This window comes from Macaca nemestrina, chromosome 15 (genome assembly GCF_043159975.1).
Source record: "Macaca nemestrina isolate mMacNem1 chromosome 15, mMacNem.hap1, whole genome shotgun sequence".
Lineage (NCBI taxonomy): Eukaryota > Metazoa > Chordata > Mammalia > Primates > Cercopithecidae > Macaca > Macaca nemestrina.
Window position 1 is genome coordinate 63322351 of NC_092139.1, and position 24345 is coordinate 63346695.

Consider the following 24345-nt stretch of genomic DNA (forward strand, 5'->3'; position numbering starts at 1 on the left):
GAAGGAGGCGAAAAGGAAGCAAGCACATATTCACACGGCTGAAACGAGTCAGGGGAGGTGCTACACACTTTTTAAACAAGCAGATCTCAGGAGAACTTTGTCTTCAGACAGCACTAGGGGGATGAGGCTAAACCACTAGAAACCACATCCATGATCCAATCACTTTACACCAAGCCCTTCCTGCAACACTGGTCATTACAATTCCACATGAGATTGGGAGTGGAGGGTGCACAAATCCAAACCATATCAAGAAGCATTTTAAAAGTTGAGGGAAGTTCTAATAGATGGCAAGTCAGGATAGGGAATTCCATCAGCATAATACTCCTCTCAATCCACGCCAAAGTGGGAGAAAGGGAAAAGTGCAAGGATGAAGACGGGACACAGCAAAATGACAGGATGACTCACAAGATGGCCCCTGTGGAAAGCATTTACTGACTCAAAATCCAAACCATGAAGACAATAAGAGCAAATTTGCTGAGTTTCTATGCTCTTTATGTTTATTAGGGAAGGGCAAAAGCCAGCCCCTTGACATTGTTATTGTTAATTAACATCATCACCACCTGCTCTTAAGTGTCTAGATACTTTCTAGAATCTAGTATTATTTTCACTCAAATGATTTTTGGATATGCCCTGTCATGCACGTGATATTGCAGAAACATCCTACATTAACCACAGCAAGATAGCTATGTAATATATGGGATCACTTTAGGGGAGTGTATTTCTACCCTATTTTGAGATGGAAAATGAAGTAGAGATGTCCATTTGTCAATTTCTTCTACATTATGTCAAATATTCAAAGAGATTATTTTATTTATTTCAAAGATGCATTCATGTTGAAATTAAAATTTAAATTAAGAAAATTTATAAACTGAGTCAAAAGAAAAGTAAGCAAGGCAATTGGTTAAGGTGTCGGTTAATGCCACCATACTTCTGTATGCCCTGGAAGCGTCAGGCATAAATGACTTTAAAGTATTCGGCATGTGGCCAGGTGTGGTAGCTCATGCTGTCATTCCAGGATGTGGAGAGGTTGAGGCAGGTGGATTGCTTGAGACCAAGCAAGGCAACATGGTGAAACCCCATCTCTATGAAAAATACAAAAATTAGCCAAGCATGGGGGTGCCTGCCTTTTAGTACTAGCTACTGGAAAGGGTAAGGTGAGAGGATCATTTGAGCCCAGGAGGTTGAGGCTGCAGTAAGCTCTGGTTGCATCACTGCACTCCAGCCTGGGTGAAAGAGGGAGACCCTCTGCCCAGGACTCTTGGGATAGGACTATACCCATAGGGATTGTCCACAATAACTTCACATTTGAGTGGAAGTGGAGATTATATGTACCAATGCCAATATGTAGCAAAAAAGAAAAACATAAGAAATCATGGCAGAAATGGCCCAAAGAATGAAAAAGGGTGGAGGTAATTGAGAGAGGCTTTCTGGTGATACAATTTGAACTGATTTCTGGAGAATAGGTTGAATTCCAATAGGGGGAGATGGACCAAGTTAATTTTGACGAGGGAAATGTCTTGAGCGAAATCTCAAAAAGGAAAACAGGCCAATGTAAAGTGTTAATGAGCGGTCCGGTTGGGGTACGGTGTAGGAGGAGAGTTCCAAGTGAAAAGGTAGTTGGTCTGATAGGTCAGGGTCTTGCAGACAGAGGCAGATACTATCATTATTCCATTTTTCAGATTGGAAAACAGACACAGAGAGTCCAAGGTCACAAAGCTGGGAAGCGAATCTGGGCAGTCTAGGGGTAGCACCCTCTTCTTAAATGATCCATTAAAGGTTCTCTTCTGCAGGCATTCCAAAACTCTTCTCCATCTTTAGCTTCCACAGAGTACCATGAGGCCCCCTGTCTACCTCACAGGACAGGGCCTCAGAAAAGCAACAGATCCCAACTCATACTAGCTTTTAAATAAAAAAATGTATAATCTTGCAAAACAAGAAGTGTAGAGGTTGGGCAAGAGCCAACATTGCTTAGTTCAGCAGCTCAACAATAAATCCAAGGACCTGGGTATTGGTGCACCTCTCCACACCACCATCCTCATGGGCCAGCTTCTACTTCCTCCTGAATGCTGTGTCTTTCCCTAGTTTTCTCCCTGATTTTAGCTCAAGTGCTGCTTCCTTCCTGGGGCCAGCCTTTCCTGCCTCCCTCTTGGGGTCAGTCCATCTTCCCAGGCTCTTGCAGCACACCTGGGTCTGCTGCACTTCCCCTTATTACATAATTCCGTGAATAACGTCACCTCTTTCTGTTGGACTCAAAGTTCCACTAGGGAAGAAATTCTGTGCATATTGCTCACTATTGAACCCTGGAGTCGACCACCCAAATATTTGTCAAATGAATAAATGGTAGCTCTACAGGCCAAAGGAACCCAAGAAACATGCAAACTACCAAAATACTCTTTACAACTCACTCCCCTCTGGAGAGTTTTCCCTGAGGCACATTCCTGTTGGTTTCTTCCCCTCAAGAAGCATTCTCCTTTCTCCTTCCTATAAAAGCCAGGTTTTTCTCAGATAGCCACACCATGCCCCATGCAAACAGATTTGGATTATTCTATCATTTGGACATAATCTATGCTCCCTATGCAGGTCCACAGGGTGCTGGTTGCCCCAGCTGCTGCTGGTGGTCTTCATGTAGGCAAGGTATCGCTAGTGCATGTGGAGAAAACAGAGCAACTGGAGAGAAACCGAGGAGGTAAAAGTGGGCAGGGCTTGGTGATGTTTGGGGATATGAGGGATAAGACAGAGAATGGTCTTAGGAAAATCTCCTGTTTTTTCCTTTTGGATAATGATATAGATGAATAAAAGTTCCAATCACGGGGATAGAAAACACTGGAAAATATGAGATTCATTCAGGCAAGTCTTTCATACACTATTCCATCATCAGTTTCATAAGGGAAAGGGAGTCAGATCTCATCTCCACCTTGTTTGCTTCTATCATACTGTGTTCTACCTTGTTGGATCTAGTTGATAACTAGATGATAGCTTCGTACTGGTAGTGGACTTACCTACTAGTGTTTGCACCTCCTCCTTGCCAGCCTAGAAGCTCTGAGACAGCAGGAGCAGTGTGTGTGCACGCATGTGTGTGTGTAACTGGATTCCCCACAGCACATTATTGTTTCATCCATAGTAAATGGTGGAGGAATATTTGCAGGCCTTAGCTGGACTGCAGCATTGTGAAGGTCAGATAACCACATTTGATAGGTTGGATTCTAACCTTGAAGCAGACAAAATGTCCATCTTATCAGCCTCGCTCACACCAGCTGTGCCTTTCCTTTGTGGTTGTACGTTTGAAGAGCTCATGCCACAAGCCTCTTAAAAAGGAGATTGGACGTTCACCAGCCTCAGGCTGCATGGCAGGGTGACTGTGTCTTTGAATATCCCAGCTGGAGGCTGGTCATCCTTTAGTCTTTGGGTGAATAGACTACTCAGGAAGGCAGGGATGCGTGCAACCTCCTTTCTTGTTAATGAGTTTGCATTTTATTTTGGCAAATCTAAAATAATATCTCAAAGGCAGTGTAGAAGCAGATAGGGACATTACTTGTAATCGTTTAATATTGTTATGACATGATATTTGCCTACAGAAAGAGAGACAAGCCACCATCTTCAAGGGAGGGCCAGAAGTGTTAAGTGCATCATGTTGAATACAATTTTGTTTGGTGATCAGGCAGCCCTGGGGTCAAATCCTGTCTCTATTGCTACCAATTAAGCCACTTAACTCCATCTGAGCCTCAGGCTGCCCATCTGTGTAATAAGCAGTAATAGCAGCTCTCCTGCAGGACTACGGTGAGAATTACAGCTCAGGCAACGATCATCATACTTCTTGGCACAGAGGTGTTCACTACCCAGGCAGTGTTATTATTATGTCTAAAGTCACAAAGGGAGTTTTTAAGAAAGATGGAAAGAAAACTTGTTTCTCTCAATTCTGAGCTTATTAGAGCACACTGTTTTGCTTGAATAAAGCAGCCCTGGAGTCTCTCAGGGAGGGTGTTTGTAACATCTGCTCAGGCACGGTTTCATTTACCATGAAATTCATTACCCAGAGACTAGCCCAGTACAAGTTGTGGGGAGATACTCATGTGAGTTGGCGAACTTTTGGTCAAATATTTTCCCTAAGCGCAGGTCTCTATGGCATTCTACAGAACACTCTGCATCCTTCTAAGGGACACTGGAAGAGCAAATGGATTGTACAGTGAGTTACAAATAAAATGGCCAATCTCAGCATGAAAGACTGAGGGTGTTACCTAATGAGGACGCAGACCACTCCATCTACATACAAGCCCATCTACATACAAGCAAACCACAAGCCTGCCAGAAAGAACATGTTATGTAAAGGTTTAATAACAGTGATGAATATTTGAACTTCAGCTCCAGAGCAGTTCAGTGGCCTCCCTTCCAGGAACAGAAGCCAAAACACATCAGGATTCTTGAAGGCCCTGAAAGGTAAATGAGAATCCTAGTGTATGGCAAAACATTCCAACAAAAGAAGGGCTCCGTGTGTAGAGACTTAGAAAGGATTCCCAACTTCAGTCCCTTCAGAACCAGAAGCAAAGGTGGGGGACAGCGCAATTAAGTGGCCCTAGAGATTTGCCAGGAACTAGAGCCTTCCGGAGAAGTCCAGTTTTCCTATGCAGGGAGAGGACTGGGAGTTCTCTGGTCACAAGCATTGTGCCTTTGTTTTCAGGAAGACTTCTGGAGTCCCCCAGCATTGGAGGAACATTGCCTTACTGCGGACTCAAGCACAGTCTCTTTCCTGGTAAGAAAAAATGGAGCTGCATGCAGCTGCTGAAAACTTTAACTGGAAACCCAACGATGTTGGCACAAAGAAAGGAGGGCTGAAGAAAAGTGACCATGGAAACACATTGAGCTCTTAATCTGACCCATTTCTTCTGGGTCAGGCCTGGAGCCAGGAATGGGGTGATGAATGAGGCCTGAGCTGAGATCGTGAGGATGAGAGGGAGTCCACCCTGTGGGGATCTGGGATGATGAAAGGGCTCCGCAGATGGGGGACGCCCTGGCGAGTTCTGCTGAGTGGAAAAGGGCTTGGAGTAACTGAGGTCAGCTGGATTCCTTAAACACTGCTCAGAGCCCTTGAAGCCATCTAAGGGCACACTTCTCAGGCCTGCTCCAAGCCACGCTCAACTGGGAATCTTTTAAGGACAGCTGCTCTGTTAGGCTTGCCTGAGATGGTGTAGTTTTCCCCCGCCGCGGTAGTGGCACAGACAGTAAGTGTTCAGGAGCCGGGCCTCACAATGCCGTGGACTAGGGCAAAGGAGGACCCTGTCCTCTCCCAGCCCTAGGCTAAAACACGGGAGGAACCCGACCGGTGGCTCCATGGACCCCTGCAATGCCAACAGCTAGGTTATGCTGCTGAAGGACCTCTCCGCCCTGGACTAAGGCACCGGAGGATCCCCGCCCTGCCCCGCCCTGCCCCGCGGTGTCCTGGACTGTGCCACTGCAGAACCCCCGCCCCTCCACACCCTAGACTCTGGCTCTGGAGGACTCTGGCCCTGGCTCGTCCTGAACTACTCCTGCCCCTCAGGGCGCTGGACTGTGTTTCCAGAGGACCTGGTCCTGTGGCAACTTGGGCTACCTCGTGGACTCCAGGACCCCAGTCCTGCCGGGCCCTAGACCAAGACCCAGGAAGACCCGACACCCCCTGTACTAGGGCACCAGAGGACCCATACCTTGCCGTGCCCTGGATTACAGCTCGGAAGGACCCCCAATTCGCTGAGCACTGGACTCCAGCACAGAGGGATCCCCGCCACGGAGATATGGACCACTCCTGCCCCACCGCACCCTGGACTACCGCACGCCAAGACCCTCGCCTGAACGCCTCCTACACTCTGGCATGGGAAATCTGGCCTCGCAGAGCCCTGGACTCTGGCATTGGTGGACTCCCACTCGGCTACGTCCTGGACTCCTGCACCAGAGGACTCCTGTCCCCCCGCACCCTGGACACCTACACTAGAAAACCCTGTCCTGTCTCCCCCTAGACTATGGCAGGGGAGGACCCTGAAAACCGACTCCCGCACAGTAACATCCCTGACCCGTCATGGGCTGTATTCCAGCACTGGAGGACCCCCTGCCAGGGCGCTCTCTGGACTACCCTTGCTCCACTGCGTCCTGCCCTACAGCACAGCAGGACAGCCGTCCCCCGGCGCACTGGACTGAGGCACAGCAGGACTGGGGCCTCGTGTGTGGCGAACTATAGGACGAGGTGACCCCCGCCCCTCCGCACCTCGGACTATGGCACAGGAGGACCGCCACTCGCGCATGCCCTGCACCACCTCAGGACAGGTCCCCCACTCCGCCACGCCCGGAATACAGCACTGGAGGACCCCAATCCCGTCGCTCCACGGACTCCACCACCGAAGACCGTCGCCCCCCTGCGCCCTGGACAAAGGCACGGGAGGACCCAGCCTCACCGCCCCGAGGGCTATCGCATAGGAAAACCCCCAGCCCCACCGTGCCAGAGACTCTGACAAGAGAGGACTCCTGCCCCCTGCTCCCCCGACTACAGCAAGGCAGGAACCACACTCCTCGGAGGTCCTCACTGTGGCAACTGTGGACCCCCGCCCTGGTATGCCCTGAACTAAGTCAGGCAATGACCCCGACCCCACCACGCCATAAACTCCAGTATTGGAAGACCATTGCATTACTGTGGACTCAAGCACTGGACTATCTCAGGGCAGGATCCCTGTCCCACCAAGTCCTACTCTATGGCACGAGAGTACCCAGCCTCACTGCGCTCTGGACTCCAGCACCCCAGGACTCCTACACGGAGGACTCCCGCTCCTTCACAGTCCCGTCCTGGACTCCTGTACAAGAGAACCCCCGCCCGACTGCACCCTGGATATAGTAAGGCAGGAATTCCGCCCTGTGGCGCTCTGCACTGTGGCACCTGAGGATCCACAGTCCAGTGCGCCCTGGACTACTGCACCACAGGACTCCTGTTCCGCCGCGCCCTGGACTATGGCATCAGAGAACCCAGCTCCCCGCGCCCGGGACAAGGGCACCGGAGGACCCAGCACCCGGCGTCCTGGACTAAGGCACAGTAGGACTCCGGCCACATTGTGTACTCCTGCACAGGAAGACCCTTGCAGGGCAGCGCACTGGACTGAGCTACTGAAGGAGCCCCACCCCTGCCTCACCCTGGACTAAGGCACTGGAGAACTCTTCCTCCACAGAGCCACGGACCGCGGACTCTTGCAGGAGAGAACTTCCACCCAGCCTGCCATGGACTGTGGCCCAGTAGGGCTCACACCACGTCATGGACTCCTGTACTGGGGGAAGAGTAGTGATAAATGTCCAGGTTTACAAGTTGAAAAGTAGCAATCAATGTGTTACAATGAATGGATTTGATGTAAAATTACAAATGCTGAAAACATTATGTGTAATTGCCTAGCCAGAACAATTACACAAGACAAAGAAATAAAATAAATGCATATAGGGAAGGAAGAGGTAAGATTGTTTCTGTTTTCTGAAAATATAATCTTAAGATAGAGAACATCTTAAAGACTCCACCAAAATAAATGGTTAAAGCCGATAAAGAAATTCAATGAAGTTAATAGTTACAAAATCAATATACAAATACCATTATTGTTTCTACACAATAATGACAAACTATAACCTGAAAAATAAATTGATAAGGCAATTTCATTTATAATAGAATCAAAACAGATATATAAATATATAAAAGACAGGAGTAAATTTAATCAAGAACGTGAAAGATTTGCACACTGAAAACTATAGCACATTGATGACAAAATTAAAATAGCATAAATAAATGGAGAGACATCTTTTATTGATGAATTCAAAAATTAGTATTTTAAAAGTGTCAATGCTACCCAAAGCAATCTACAGATTAAATGTAAGCACTATGAAATTCCAATGTCATTCTTCACAGAAATAGAAAAATTACTCCTGAAATTTGTATGGAACCACAAAAGACCCCAACTAACCAAAGCAATCTTGAACAAAAAGAATAAAGCTGGAGGCATCAGACGACCCAATTACAAACTATATGACCAAGCTGTAGTAATTGAAACAGCATAGCAGTGGCATAAAAAGAGACACGTAGAACAGTGAAAAGGGATATAGAACCCATAAATAAATCCACATGTCTGTGGTCAATCGGTTTTTTGATAAAATAACTAAAAAATACACAAAGAAGAAAGAAAATTATTTTCAATAAATGGTGTAGAAAAAACTGACTATCCACATACAGAAGAATAAAATTTGACTTTTATTTTTCTCTTTATACAAGCATCAAATCAAAATTAAAAACTGAAATATAAAACTACCACAAGGAGATAGAGAAGAAGACTACATCAGATAAGGGGGCTCATATAATAATATATAAGTAACTCAACCTACTCAAAAATAAGAAAAAAATTATGCTTATTAAAAAAAATAAGCAAAGAACCTGAATAGACATTTCCTAAGGCATACAAAAAAGCTAACAGGTACATGAAAAAATCACAAACATTCCTAATTATCAGAGAAATGCAAATCAAAGCCACACTGAGATATCACCTCACACATTTTACTAGGGCTATCATAAAAAGAGATGGAAGATAAGTGTTGATGAGGACGTAGAGAAAAAGAAACCCTGTACACTGCTGGTCGGAATGGAAATTAGTACAACCATCTTGGAAAACAGTATGAAGCTTCCTCAAGAAATTATAAATATATTTACCCTATGATCCATCAATCCCACTTCTGGATATATGTCCAAAGGAATTTCAATCAGGATGTCAAAAAGAGACATCTGCAATTTCATGTTCATTGCAGCATTATTCCTAATAGCCATGAATTAGAAACAACCTAAGTGCTTATCAACTGAAGAATGGATAAAAATAGGTGGAAAAATTGGAACCCTTCTACACCACTGGTGAGATTTCAAAATGTAAAACAGTCTGGCAGTTCTTCAAAATGTTACACATAGACTTAGCACATGACGCAGCAATTCCACTCCTGTGTATTTACCAAAAAGAAAACAAAACAAATGCTACACACAGTAGTACACAAATGTTTATAGCAACAAAAAGTAGAAAACAACAGAAATGTTCATCAACTGAGGAGTGGATAAATCAAATGAATCCATAAAATAGAATCTTATTTAGCAATTCAAGGGAAAAAAGTGTTAATGCATGCTCCAGAATGGATGAACATTAAAAATATGTGAAGTGAAAGAAGTGAGTAAAAAATGACTATGTGTTATGATGATTCCATTTATGTGAAATGTCCAGAATAGGCAAATTCATATTCAGAAAGTAGACGAGTGGTCGCCTAGACTAGGAGGGCTTTAGGAAAGGCTGGAGAAAATGGGGAAAGTTTGCTAATGGGTGCAAGTCTCTTTAAGGCACATTAATTATGTTCTAAAATTATACTATGATGATTATTTCTCCACCCAGTTAATATACTAAAAGAATTTGAAGTTTGTACTTTAAATGAGTGAATTACACAAAGTATGAATAATATCTCAATAAAGCTGTGGGAAGTTAAAAGTATATGTAGGATGCATACAAAAATCCTACTTATCTTTATACATGAATGAAATTCTGTCATTTGTAAAAACATGGATGAATTTAGAGGATATTATACGAAGTAAAATAAGCTAGACGCAGAAAGACAAATATCTCATAATATCACTTATATGTGAAATCCACAAATGTGCACTCACAGATGTTAGGAGTAGAATGGTGGTTTATCAGAGGCTGAGCCGGGCTTGTGGGGGGGAAGTTGGGAGTAGAATGATGGTTTATCAGAGGCTGAGCAGGGCTTTGGAGGGGGAAGTTGGGAGTAGATGGTGGTTTATCAGAGGCTGAGCGGGGCGGGGGGGGGGAAGTTGGGAGTAGAATGGTGGTTTATCAGAGGCTAAGCAGGGCCGGGGTGCAGGTAAGTTGGGAGTAGAATGGTGCTTTATCAGAGGCTGAGCAGGGCGGGGGTGAAGTTAGGATTAGAATGGCGGTTTATCACAGGCTGATCAGGGCGGAGTGGGGGGTGGGAAAAGGGGAACTATTCAATGGGATAATGCTTCAGCAAGGAGAGATACATTCTGGTGATATGGTGCACAGCAAAGTGACAGCAGTTACTCATAATGAAGTGCGTATCTTAAAACTGCTAAAATACTACAACTCAAATGTTTCACCATAATGTAATAAATATGTGAGGTGGAGGATATGTTATTTAACCTAATTTGTCCATTTCACAATATTTACATGTATTGTACCACATTGTATCCATATATATTTATTTATCAATAAAAACAAAATTTTAAAAAGAGAGCAAAACAGTTGTGGCAGATCTTCATCTAAAGACATTTCTGAGAAAAATGTATCTGTTTTCTTTCAGAATAAATTTACAGTTAATAGATATCATGTTACCTAAAGTAAAGCGGATAATTTTGGCCATCAGCTTATACTGTGGGATAATCTCTTTTTGCTGACCTTGTAAAAGCTGCGGCGGATTAACAAGTAGGAAAGATTTTTATCATGATCAGGTAAAGGTTCTGCATGCTTCTATTTTGAATAATATTGTCCCCCTAGAATCGCAAAGTGTGAATGTCTTTTGTTTCAGAGGTCTAGCCCTAAATGGTTTAATCAATTACATCTTGCATTATAAAACAAGTCCTGGTGCATTTGTGATGGTACTACATATAATTGTGTTTTTAATTTAACTATCATATATGTCTACTTTTCTGTTAAAAGTCTATATTTTACAGAGGCCCTCCATACATATAAGTGCTTTTATGATAGGCTATCCACTAAATTTCAAACATAAGTTAAGGAACCGTTTTGCTTTTATTTTTTATTATTGTTATTATATTTTAAGGCTAGTCAAGTGAAGCAGTGGGAGTGGAGAAGGAACTGCTTTAATTTTTATATGTTGGTGTTACAGGCTCTATGTGACAGGCTATATGTTTGTCGGCTGAATTTTAGAAACAAAGTGAAATATTTATTTCGTATTTCATTAGATATAGGGATGATGATTACTTCAAGGGATTGTCACTAGACTGAAAGCATCACATCATCAATCACTTGGAAACAACATTTTGCCTATGTGTTCTGTTATGTTGACAAAAACTTTTATTGTGGCAATATACCTCACAACTGAAATATGTGAAAAATATACAGAAAAAAAGACAATATTTGTTATTAAGGGATATTTAGGCCTGAGCTGCAAGATGCAAATATTTAAAACATACACTTTTTAAAAATTAAATTTAAAATGTAAATTGAAACAAGGCATTTAGGAAAAGACATAATATCTACTATAAAAGTCCTAGGTTAGAAAAGTTAAAATACTAAATGAGAAAATAATGCTTCTTGGGTAGCTTAAAATCAAATATGAGGCAAAAAATTACTCAGAACTTTTTGTAAGATTAAGAACATCTCTACAGTTTCTTTGATATAAAATGAAATACATGTCTGAATATAACTCTAATAGAATAGGCAAACAAGGGCAAAGGAGAGGTGTATGCAGAATAAAGTGAACATATTATTCTAACAATGAGAGGGACAGAATTGAATGATTGCTCTTGGAGACAAGGGATTTTAATGTCTGAGTCAATGACAAAACTTTTGTTTGCAAGTTAAAAAATGTACCTTAAACCTGGTGAAGGAATAAAGGGTGGTGGAGGGGATGATTCTTTGTACACTAAACTGGTTTTAATGACTATTGAATTAATCATAAGTTCAAATGATTTTATGGAGGCTGTTTCTTTTTTATTTGATACTTCTGGACTGCTTTTCTCTTTGTATTTACTCCATTTTTACCCACTTGAACAATTTTTCCCCGCAAAGTTTAGGAAACACTGTAACCACATGCTCCAGCATGATGTGATCCCTGAAAGCATTTGCAGCTGGGAGAGGAGGCAAAGGGGCTTCTCTTTCAACAAATGCATATTAATCTCGGTGAAAACTCAGAAGTTTAAACATGGTCCTCCTTGGGTCATGTGGCTACCCCAGGATCAGTCATTGCACCAGACATAGGAGATAGTCTCAAAAGCCAGGCTGGAGTCAAGGTTCTCTGGTGGAGTTTCCACTTTAGAAATGGGTTTTGTCAGGCTTTGTGTTTTCGTGTTACAGACATGATAGCCATATATCTATCTATTCCACTTCCAGTGGAGATGAAAACCTAACGCATATGCCCATTCAATGGATTTTACATGAATCTTCATAGCAGCTTTACTTGCAATAGCCAAAACCTGAAAACAGTCCAAATGTCCATGGGCAGGTGAATTTGTGACTGAAAAATTTACTGTGGTATATGTATATAATGAAATAATACTCCCTAGTAAGAACAGAACAATTGATAGATGTAGCAACATGAATAAATCTCCAAAATAGTGATGCTGAGTGATGAAAAAGTATACCCACCCTATGATTTCATGTATTTGGAAATAAAACCTCACAGGGACTACAGGTGGATCAGTGGTTGCCTGTGGATGGGATGGGGATAGGCAAGAGAAAGTGAGTAGAAAAAACACAAGAAAACTTTGGTGGTAAAGGTAATGGATATGCTTTTTATTTGAATATGTTGTTGGTTTTATAGAGCTACAAATACCAAGAATAATCAAAATGTACAATTGAAGTATGTGCAGTTTATTGCATGTAAATAAACCTTTTAAAAATTAACTGATACAAATTGACTTACATGACCAGAAATCTGTTGAAAACTCTCATGTTTTCTTCCCCATTTTTATTCTTGTGTGCTCTTATAGACCATGTGAACACATTTCTCATCTTACTGTTCTTTTATGTCTACATTTCTCCAGGTCAATATAACTATCACCATAATTTCTCGGTTTCTCTTTAGTTCATTAGTAATTATGAGTAATGTATTGAAATGTTAAAGATATGTTCATGCATTCAGAATCCTCTGCTCTCTGATCCACATAATAGTGAATTAAGCTGTCAGCAATTACACAGAATATTGCTCCTTTGTTTGTTTGTTTGTTTTTTGATGAAGTCTCGCTTGGTTACCCAGGCTGGAATGCAGTGGCACATTCTGGGCTCACTGCAACCTCCACCTCCCGGGTTCAAGCAATTTTCCTGCCTCAGCCTCCTGAGCAGCTGGGATTACAGGCATCTGCCATCATCCTCAACTAATTTTTGTGTTTTTATCAGAGACAGCGTTTCACCACATTGGCCAGGCTGGTCTTGAACCCGTGACCTCAGGTGATCTGCCCACCTTGGCCTCCCAAACAGCTGGGATTACAGGCATAAGCCACCATGCCCAGCCAGAATATTGCTACTTTTGCAAATAGCTACAATTAACCCTGATCTGGACACCTTGAGTTGATCATAGCTATGTAAAAGAGGATAGCATTGTAAAACTATAAAAGTAGACTAATAATAAATAACAATGCTTTCAGTATAAGAAATAACACTATCCTAAGCAAAAATAAATAAATAAATAAATAAATAAAGCTGGAGGAATTCTATTATCTGACTTCATATCATACTACAGAATTATAGTAACCAAAAGAATATGGTACTGGCATAAAAACAGACCCATAGATCAATGGAACAGAATAGAGAACGCAGTAACAAATCTACATAGCTACAATGGACTCATTTTTGACAAAGGTGCCAAGAACATACACTGGTGGTAAATGGTGTTGAAAAAACTGGATATCCATATGCAGAGGAATGAAAACAGACTAGTATCTCTCATAATACATGAAAGTAAAATCAAAGTTGATTAAAACTCCAACAATAAAACTAGTACAAAAAAAGTTTGAGGAAAATCTCCAGAACATTGGTCTGGGCAAAAATATTTTGAGCAATACCCACAAGCACAGGCAACCAAAACACAAATGGACAAATGGATCACACTAAGTTAAAAAGCTTCTGCCCAGAAAATGATACAATCAACAAAATTAAGAGACAATCCACAGAATGGGAGAAAATATTTGCAAACTACTCTTCCGACAAGGGATTAATAATCAGAATATATAAAAAGCTTGAACAACTCTTTAAGATACAATTTAATAACCTGGTTTAAAAAAGGGGGTAAAAGATTTGAATAGATATTTCTCAAAAAAAGACCTACAAATGGCAAACAGGTATAAGAAATGGTGCTCAGTATCACTGATCATCAGAGAAGTGCAAATTAAAACTACAATGACATACCATCCCACCACAGTTTAAATGACTTGTATGCAAGCCAGGGAAAGTCTACTTTGATTGACTTATGGCCCTAGTCACCTGGCAGTTCCTTCAGATGTGGCTTCCCAGGTTTGTGTATCCAGGTGACAATGTGCCTGTGTGTCCTTGTGTCCACGTGGCAGTGTCTGTGTGGTGGTGTCTGACAGTGTGGAGGTGTGTCCATGTCACAGTGTGGCGGTGTGTCTGTGTGTGTGGCAGTGTCGATGTGGCAGTGTGTCTGTGTGTTCGTGTGAGAGTGATGGTGTGTCCCTGTGACAGTGTGGTGATGTCTCTGTGTGTCTGTGTGTCCCTGTGGTAGTGTGGTCGTGTGTCCTTATGGTGATGTCTCCGTGTGTCTGTGTCCGTGTGACAGTCTGGTGCTGTGCCTGTGTGGTGACTTCTCCGTATGTCTGTCTGTCCGTTCATGTGACAGTGTGGCAGTGTGTCCGTGTCGTAATGTCTCCGTGTGTCTGTACATGTGACAGTGTGGTGGTGTGTCTGTGTGTCCGTATGGTGACATCTCCATGTGTGTGTCTGTCCATGTGGCCATGTGGTGGTGTGCCCGTGTGGTAGTGTCTTCGTGTGGCAGTGTGTCAGTGTGACAGTGTAGCGGTGTTCCTTCTCCAGCGTGCAGAGCTGGCACCCTGCCCTCTCAGCCCAGGATGCCCCAGAAGGCCCCAGCTTGGCGGGCAGGAGGTGGCTCCTGTGGAGGGAGGTGCAGGGAGCCCCGAGAGCCGAGTTTGTGGGGTCCCCTGCATTGGGTGGGAGTGAGGAGAAAGGCACCCAGGCAGCCAGGAGAAGGCTGGGCCTGCCCTAAGGAGGTGACCCGCTCTGGGCCTGCATTTCCTGGGCCGAGTACTCCAGCTCAGTCATCTTGTCCTGAGTCCTTTATGGAACTTGGAGATTGCTGGGTTTTGAAGAAGGGAAGGTCATCTTTGTTGCGGAAAGCCTGATGTGTTTCTCTATTGCTGTCACTTTTCAGCCTCATCGCTGGCGAAACATCAAATGCCGGACACCTTCTGCCAAGAAAACTCCTGGAAGTAAACGTGGGGACTGGCAGTATCTAACCAGAGGAGTCACACGCGGATTTCTGTTTGTTTGGAGATCTGAGTTTTTCCCTGTGGGTGGCGGAAGCGGAGCAGCTCTGCGGCGGGAAGGAAGGTGGGTTCTGTGCTACAGGAAGGTCCTGGCCTGGGCAGGAGGCGCCAGAGGGGATGGGCGGTCAGGGGCTGTGCAGGCCACCGGGCAGTGTGCATTCCCCCGGCTGGTCGCCCAGGAGGACAGGTCCCGGCCTGGCGGGATCAGAGGCAGCCAGGCTGCGCTACGGTCTGTGAACCAGGCGTGATGGCTGGCAGAGCGGTAGGCCATGGCGGAGGGGGACTCCCGGGCACCTGCTGTGCATCCTCATGACCAGGACACACACCGGCCCCTGGAGGCCAGGCGGAGCAAGCAAGGGGCGCCAGGCAAGGTTTGGGGTTCCCGCGGTGGGAGGTGGGTCCCTGGATCCTGGTGTCCTGCTGCTGTCCGGAACATGGGCCGCCTTCCCTCAGGCGCACCCCTCCAGGGTCGCCTATCTGCGACCTCAGCACAGTTCCCGGCTGGTGGGAGGATGGGGCGGAGGCCTCAGGGCCCAGCTGGGTCTGCAGTTTCTGCCACTGGCGGTGGCGCAGGGGTGAGCTCAAGCTGTGCCCAGGCAGGAAACTCTCCGACCTTGCCAGCTTCCGCGCCAGCTTTGGTGACTCTCTCCAGCTCAGCTTCAACACCGTTCAACAGTTCTGTGTTCTCTATTATCACAAGAATTCTTTCTGTATTTGCTATCCTTTATCAAATAAGAATTGAAAGATGCATGTGGAGTGATATCACAGTTGAAACATTAAAAATATATAATTTCATTTTCTAAGAATTTTAATTTTCTAAGAAGTAAAATTATGACTCTAGTGCTAATATAAGATAAACACGTATCAACAGTGTTGTTCAACTCAGTAAGCAATGAAGTTTCCAGTAAAAGGTTCAAATCATTGCAAGGAACATTAAAGTAGCTTTACAGCCAATGTTAAGGTGAGATCGTTGGTTAGTTACAATACTAGATAGTATCCAACATAGCCAGAAGCTGTCATCTTTGTGAGTTATCTGTTCCATGGCACAGAAATTATGCGTTTCTCTACTGTACAAAATATTTATCTTTTCTACTGCTTCTGCACATAAAAATATTGCTAGTCACAAAAGACCAGGATTGCACTGAAAAAAAAAAAATCTGAGTACTATGTCTCACCTGTCTTCATACTTCTTTTCTTCCTTTATGAAATATCTTTGAACTGCATTTTCTATCTGAAGGTCTCTGGAGAGAGAGAGTAAAATGAATAGAAGCATACTAAGTGAATATTTTGATAACATTTACAGCTTTATTCATGTCGGATGAACATAAAATGCACTACCAATATTTAAAGCGTAATGAGATGAATTTGATGTATACATGTGCCCATTAAACAATCACCATGAAGGGATCAGTGAGTATATCCAATACTCTCAAAGCTTCTCAGTTCCCCTTGGTAATGCACACTCATACCTCTCAGGTGTGAAGTACTGAGCTACACACACACATACACACACACTGGAATATCTAATTGTTTCAGAAGCATTTGTTGAAAATGTTATGTCCATGAATGCTCTAAGAACTTTATTAAAAACTAGCTGAAAGCTGATATACATGTGTATATCTATATTTGTACCACATTGTCTTAAGTACTGTAACTTGATAAGTCTTGAAACCAGGTGCTGTTAATTCTCCAACAGCACCTGGTTTCAAAGTAATTGTTTCCTTTCAAAGTAATTTGCCTTTATAGGTCCTCTACCCATCGACATACATTTCAGAATTTTAGTTTCTCAATTTCTAAAATAAGGAATACAGCTGTGATTTGATTGGAATTCTTATAGATCAATGTGGGAAGAAAAGACATTTTAACAGTATTGAGATTTATGACTCATACATTCCATTGATTGAGGTCTCTTATTTATTTTAACAATATTTTATAGTTTCGTAGTTTTCAAACGTTTCTCTTTTTTGCAGGTTTATCCCTAAGTACTACACGCTTTGATATTTGCAATAATATCAAAATTATGGTAATCTTAATGTAAATGTTTCATTTTTTCCTCCAGTAATTGTCAGGTAGCTTTAAATCATAATTTAATTGCATGATACAACGGGGTTTTGAGAAACGTATACACATTGTATATATACTGTTTTTCAGTTTGGCAGATTGACTCCACTATCATATCATAATTTAAAATTGCACTAATTACCACCAGCCTGCTCTCAAGGACAATACATCAAAATATGTATCACGTTTCAGTTTATTTAGCATCATGAAACTCTCACATTGCACTTACTTTTGGAAACCTGGAATAAAACAATAATGTAAATATCAGCTCACAGGCAACATATGGGTACATGTGACAATTTTCTAAATATCGACCTTTCACTATTTAATTCTGTTTATATTGTCAATTTTTTCCCTCGTCTTGAAACTCTCTTACACTGCTTATTAAATTTTGGTTCAATTCTCTCCCTACTTTTTCCAATAATCTACTTTCTAATATTTTACTGATGCTGTGCTCCTTTTCATTTGGACACTTCAAAAAAGCTGCATAATTTCTCCTTTGTATTAAAATGCAAATCCATATCCCCAATAAATGAGCGCAGGGACCAAACAGATGTTTGTGCAGTGTGTCCATGAGCAATATTATCCACAATAATCAAAGGGAAGGAGCAGCCCATGTGAATATTGATGGATGAGTAGTTAAAAAAATGTGGTATATACGGCAACGTCATAATATTCGGCCTTAAAATATATTCTGAACATGCTATGAAATAGATGAAACTTGAAGATATGCCAAGTGAAATAAGCCAGTTCGAGAAATTCAAACATTCTATATCATGCCATTTCTGTGAGATACTTTGTGAAATTTGTAGAGACAGAAAGTAGAATGGTGATTGCTACGGGGAGGGGGAGGGAGAGGAATAGGAAGTTGGTGTTCAATGAGTACAGAGTTTTAGTTGGAGAAGAAGACAAGTTTTGCAGGTCTATGGTGGTGACTGTTGCACAACAGTGCAAATATACTTAATGCCACAAAACCGTGCACTTAAAGTGATTAAAAACGTAAATCTTTTGTTCTGTATATCTTTCCAGAATTATAAACCTGCAATCACAGTATAGAAATAGAACATGTTATACAGATTTGGGTGATGATATTTTACACATTTGCACATATAAAATGCTAAATAAATTAAACATGGAATGAAGATTTGTCCTTAAATATAATTTACAAGAAGACTTTGATATTTGTTTTTCACAAGTGAAGCATTCTTATAAAGTGTCATGACCTTTTGGGGGAACCTCTGGGAAAAATGGAGAAACTCTGAAGCTACACTCTCCCTAACCTCCCTTTACAGGGAGCTCCTGCAGCTCCTACAGAAATGAGTGGCTGAGATTCTTGATTGCATAGCAGAATTTCTCATCCAAACCCTTTCCCTTTTTAGTGTCTGTGTATCAGTATAAAAGTTCTGTAAACTGTAGTTCCTTATTTTAATCCCAAAGCACAGTAACAATATATTTCATCCTAGGGTTGGCAGTTTCTGTGAGTGTTTTGTTTAATTCTTAAAACTCTATCTTTGGGATTCCAAAGAGCCTAAAAAGTAAAATATTTTAAAAAGGGGAAAGAGACAAAGAGAAAGAAAATAAAATCAATAGCCCGTTCTGTCGCTGTTATTAAACACCAGAATACCTTTCTGTTAATCTAATTAAAATTAGTGACATCATTTAGCATTTATATCTTGAACAAAAGTTTGGAATCCTGAAAAAGAAATTTAATTTGCTAATAAATATATTTGAGTGGAATTGAAATCCTTATATATTACTTCAAATAAGAACACAAGATGAATTATGATATAGAAAATTCTATCTCTCATTGTCCAAAATCTAATAGTTAAATTGAACTTATCGAATAACATTATTTGCCAGGCATGTGGCTTACATCTGGAATCCCAATACTTTAGGAGGCAAAGGCAGGTGGATTGTTTGAGCTGAGGAGTTGCAGACCAGGTTTGGCAGTACAGTGAAACCCAATCTTGAAAAAAAAGAAAAAAGCCAGGTGTGGTGGCTTGCCTGTAGTCCCAGATACTCAGGAGGATGAGGTGGGAGGATCACGTGAGCCTGGGGAAGCTGGGACTGCAGTGCACCATGATTGTGTCACTGCACTCCAGCTTGGGCAACAGACTGAGACCCTATCTCAAAGAAAGAAAGAGAAAGAGAACAAAAGAACAAGAGAAAGAAAGCAAGAAAGCAGGAAGGAAGGAGGGAAGGAAGGAAGGAAAGAAGGAAGGAAGGAAGGAAGGAGAAAGAAAGGAAGGAAGGAAAAATAATGTTTTTGGTGCCAATAATCTTTGTGAAATTATGCATGGAATTTTGCTTTAATGAAATAGATTTAACTAAATTGTGACATAATTTAAGTGTACTGACCCTAGCAATCAGAGACCTCCGAATCTGCACAATGACTTGACAGTTACATTTGACAAGAATTGATTCTCCTATCATACATACAGCATAGTCAGAATTTCAGAACTCCAACTTTCCCTATGCTATTTGTGCACATTGCTTAACATCTCTAAGAGTCGATATTTTTACTCTTAAAATACTGCTAATAATAGTACCTAGTTTTTATAACATGTATCAAAAGCATTATACTTTAAGGCAGATAGTAATTTCTCAGTAAATATTTGCTAATGTGTGTTTTAGTACAAACAGGAAAATTGGATTATGATATTTATGACACTGTTGATTCTCCTTCTAGAAACATTTAATTGTTTCTAAAACTTGTTTTCAAGTAGAGCAGTATTTTGTGTTCAAATTGAAAATACTATATATTCATACTTTTTTTAAAAAAGTATTCCTTGAATATTTTCATAAAAAAAATTCCTAAATGAGCTTGAGCAAGGAGGACAGGAGAGATCAGTAAAATAAGGCTTTGTGGCTTAGGAGACATTTGGTGGAGAGCTTTCAGCTCAAATAAGATTTGAAAAAAAAAAAAAAGAGAGAGAGAGAATTTTTATAACAAATGTAAAGGCAGGATTTACCCTGATGAGCTTGTGAAGAAAATACAGAGTATAACGTAATCCAAAAGAGACTAATCAGTCAAAGTAGTTTTGAAGGAAATATCTCGAAGAGAGAGAACATAAAATGAAGATCAGGTATGTAATTATTTTAATAATCTACCCATGAGATAGAAATCACTGGGTTTTTTGAATTGATCACAAAGGGGAAATAGTTTCAAGAACCATTCTTTGTTCAGCCTAAAGCAGATTTTACATTTTGAAACAATGACATATTGTGCTAAGTAGATAATATCCACATTCGTGTGTATATGAACAATTCTGTTCTCAATAAAAACACTTTATTCACACAAGTGATGATTATCTGCATTTGATTTAGTGCTGAAAGGTCAAAGGGGGACTAATAAAATTTTAGAAATGCAAGCGGCTTAACTGGAAAATCATGATCATATTCAACTCATCATGACTGAAATAAGAAAACACAGCAAAAAATAAATAAGAAAAAAATGGACTACATGAACATTTGCTTCTCTCCTAAGAATCAAAACGTTTAATTTGCTGTGGCTTAAAGGCATCTAGGTCCACAAGCCATGCAAAAGTCTACTTTTTTTTTTTTTAATTTATTTATTATTATTATACTTTAAGTTGTAGGGTACATGTGCATAACGTGCAGGTTTGTTACATATGTATACTTGTGCCATGTTGGTGTGCTGCACCCATCAACTCATCATTTACATCAGGTATAACTCCCAATGCAATCCCTCCCCCCTCCCCCCTCCCCATGATAGGCCCCTGTGTGTGATGTTCCCCTTCCTGAGTCCAAGTGATCTTATTGTTCAGTTCCCACCTATGAGTGAGAACATGCGGTGTTTGGTTTTCTGTTCTTGTGATAGTTTGCTAAGAATGACATGGATGCAGCTGGAAAAGTCTACTGTTTCTGGGAGATAAGAAGAAGCAAAACACATCAGCTTTCAGAGAAGGTTAAGAAACCTCTCACACCCTACTCCACCCCACCTGAGACCAGGCAAAGGATCACTGCTTCTAGGGCACGGATGGAGGAAAAATACTTCTCCATCAGGAGAGGAACAAGGATTGTTTTGGGGCCCAGGATTTTGCACTAATGCAGAGTCGTGCTACTGTGGTAAAGGGTTGGAAAATCTCCATCCAGTGACCACAGACAAAGGTACATTGTTCCTATGGAAGGAGAAAGAAAAGAGTTAGCCCTTATGGTGGGTTTGAAAACTTTCAATGATATAAATCAAAGGTTTTCTACCACTGAGGTGGGAGGAGGCAAGATATTTCTTCCTCAAAAACCAACACAGATAAGGGACAGTTTGACTCCCACTGGAATAAGAGTCGCGAAGTGCTAAAAATATCCCTTCTCTGAGACTCCGATGATGAAACTGGCTCCAAAATAACATGAATCATCCCTCTGCTCCCAACCTCAATTTTCTGCATAGTCACACACACACACAAGAAATGATGTTCTACAGTTAGAGAGGAACAAGAAAGTGGAGAGAGACCCTCTCTGTGACATAGGTGGTAAGGACTACCGGAAGGTAACTGTGGAACAGGAGCATTGGCATATGCCCTCCAGAGCCTAAGGCCCCACACAAGGCACACGGTATGGCAGCCTACTGCTGGAGAAATTGAAGTTACATGGTTCACTGAATGTTTCAGACACCACAGCAAAAACCAGCCTTTGTTCCTGCCCACACTAATAGCATGACACAAACCAAAATGAAACAGAAACATAAAACAATCTTGACATAAGTAATTATCTCATGAGCTACTGTTTTTGTACATCTGATGATTTGCATTTTTTAGGAATTGGGAGACACATAAAAGCAAGTTAGAAATTTGAGTTATGAGTTATAATATTTTCAAAAGATAAAAAGTCGACAGAATCAAATTCAGAGATAATTCAGATGTTGGAACTAAATGCAAGTAATTTAAAATAATAATGATCAAAATGTTAAAGGATCTAGTTAAAAAAGAAGACATGCATGGAAAAATGAGGAATTTCAGCAGAGATGGGAACAGTAAAAGGCAAAAGCTAGAAATAAGTGAAAGCTTGAGAACAGAGATGAAGAATTACATCAACAAGCTGATTAGCAGACTGGTCATCAGAGTTAAGAAAGAAGCAGCTAATTTTATGCTAGGCCAACACAAATTATTTGAATGGCAGCACAAAGGGAAGAAAGAGGAAAACAAAATAAACCAATGAACCAAGCAAATAAAATACTCCGGTGAGTCCAAGAATTCTCTGCCAATACGAAATTAACTAAAATACAATTAATTGGAATTCCAGAAGGAGATTAAAAACAGAGTGTGAGAGAAGAAAAATTGGAAAAAGATGACTGAGGACCCCAAGCAACCTCAAAAAGCTCCAAGAAAGATTAATAAAAAATTTAAAGAATGCTAGAATAATCACACTAGTCTAACTGATGAAAACCAACGATTAGCATAAATCTTGAATTCAGTTACAGAAAAATAGGAACATTGTGTACAGAGATAAACAAAAACAAACATTACAGTGAACTGCTTGTCAGCAACTCTACAAGTCACAAACCAATGATACAAAATTTTTAAATAACTAAAAAAAAAAAATCAGTCCCCAATCTTATATCCATTAACTATATAACTAAAATAACAATTAAATGAAGACATTTTCAGATTAACACTGGAAGAGTCCCTTGCTAACAGGTCTGCACTAAAATAAACGTCAAAACGATTTCTTGAGGCAAAAGGAATATGGAAGCAGATGAATGTTGAAACTACTCAAAGAAATAAAGAGTGCCAGGGAAGATATAAAGATATGTAGCCCAATTATTTTACATTGCTCTAAAGATCATGGATTGTCTAAATTTTTTTTTTAAAAGAGTAACTTCACATCATGGAATTCATAATATTTGAGACTATAGTGCATGACATAAATAGTGTAAAGGAGGGAGGAAACAGAAATATACAATTTAAGGTTTTTATGCCATAGTTGATATAATATAAACTGTAGGTTACTGTAATAAGCTAGAATAGGTATTGAACTCTCTAGAGAAACAATGAACATTTTTAAAAGATTATATGTGCATTAATGTTTTCATAGAACTTCTAGCTTTTATTTATTTGTTTTTATTTTATTTATTTATTTATTTATTTATTTATTTTTGAGACGCAGTCTCGACCTGGAGTGCAATGGCGTGATCTCAGCTCACTACAACCTCCGCCTCCCGGATTCCAATGATTCTCCTGCCTCAGCCCCCCGAGTAGCTGGGATTACAGGTGCATAGTGTGTGGATATTTTCTTCCATTCTGTAGGCTGTCTGTTCAATCCCATGATAGTTTCTCATGCTGTGCAGAAGAAGCTATTTAGTTTAAATAAATCCCACTGGTCAGTTTTCATTTTTCTGGCAATTGCTTTTGAGTACTTACCCACAAATTCATTGCGAAGTGCAATGTCCAGAAGAATATTTCCTAGTTTTTCTTCCAGGATTTTTGTAGTCAGAGGATGTAATCTTATGCCAATGGGTCTTATTAATCAAATGACTCCACAGTGAGAATCATTACTCTGAAAAATCAATTTTGTTATAATGATGGAAATTTAAATACTTGAAAGTAAAAACAGATGCCACCTTATTGCTAGAATTCTACAAGGCAAATTGCTATTAGAGAGGCAGAGGAAATATATATATATCTCCAAAATATAATTTGCAGTGAAATAAATAGAAGCACATTATAAATAAACTTACCTGATTTTACAAACTAACCTGTAAAGGGATTTCTACTCATTTTTCTATTGCCTGCAATGCGCTTTCTTCTAGATCCAATTTATAATTTTCTACGTCACCAATTTGTCTTCACCAGTGTGTTCTTTCGATAAGCATCTTAAGATTTAATATTTCTTCTTCCAACATATTTTTATCCTCCTCAAATTTTTTACATTCCTGTTGTACTCTTTTCATAGATAGTAACTCCCATTGAATAACTTGATTTTATTTAGTCAAATAGACATATTTTGAAGATACAGCTCCCAGCTGTGTTGTAAGATCATCAAACTACATTAATAAAATAATACAGCTTGATAATGAAGGA

The 24345-nt window shown here is 40.8% G+C and overlaps 1 long non-coding RNA gene and 1 pseudogene across 1 annotated transcript; one reads left to right on the plus strand and one right to left on the minus strand.

The window, feature by feature from the left end:
* The first annotated feature begins 5351 nt into the window (after window positions 1-5351).
* Window positions 5352-5988, plus strand: LOC139358783 (uncharacterized; annotated as a pseudogene).
* A 6537-nt stretch (window positions 5989-12525) lies between these two features.
* On the minus strand, window positions 12526-24093 carry LOC139358570 (uncharacterized). The gene is made up of 3 exons (XR_011613721.1): window positions 23686-24093; window positions 16423-16488; window positions 12526-15969 (listed from the first exon to the last, which is right to left on the minus strand). It is a non-coding gene; the product is annotated as an uncharacterized lncRNA (long non-coding RNA).
* Window positions 24094-24345: the final 252 nt, after the last annotated feature.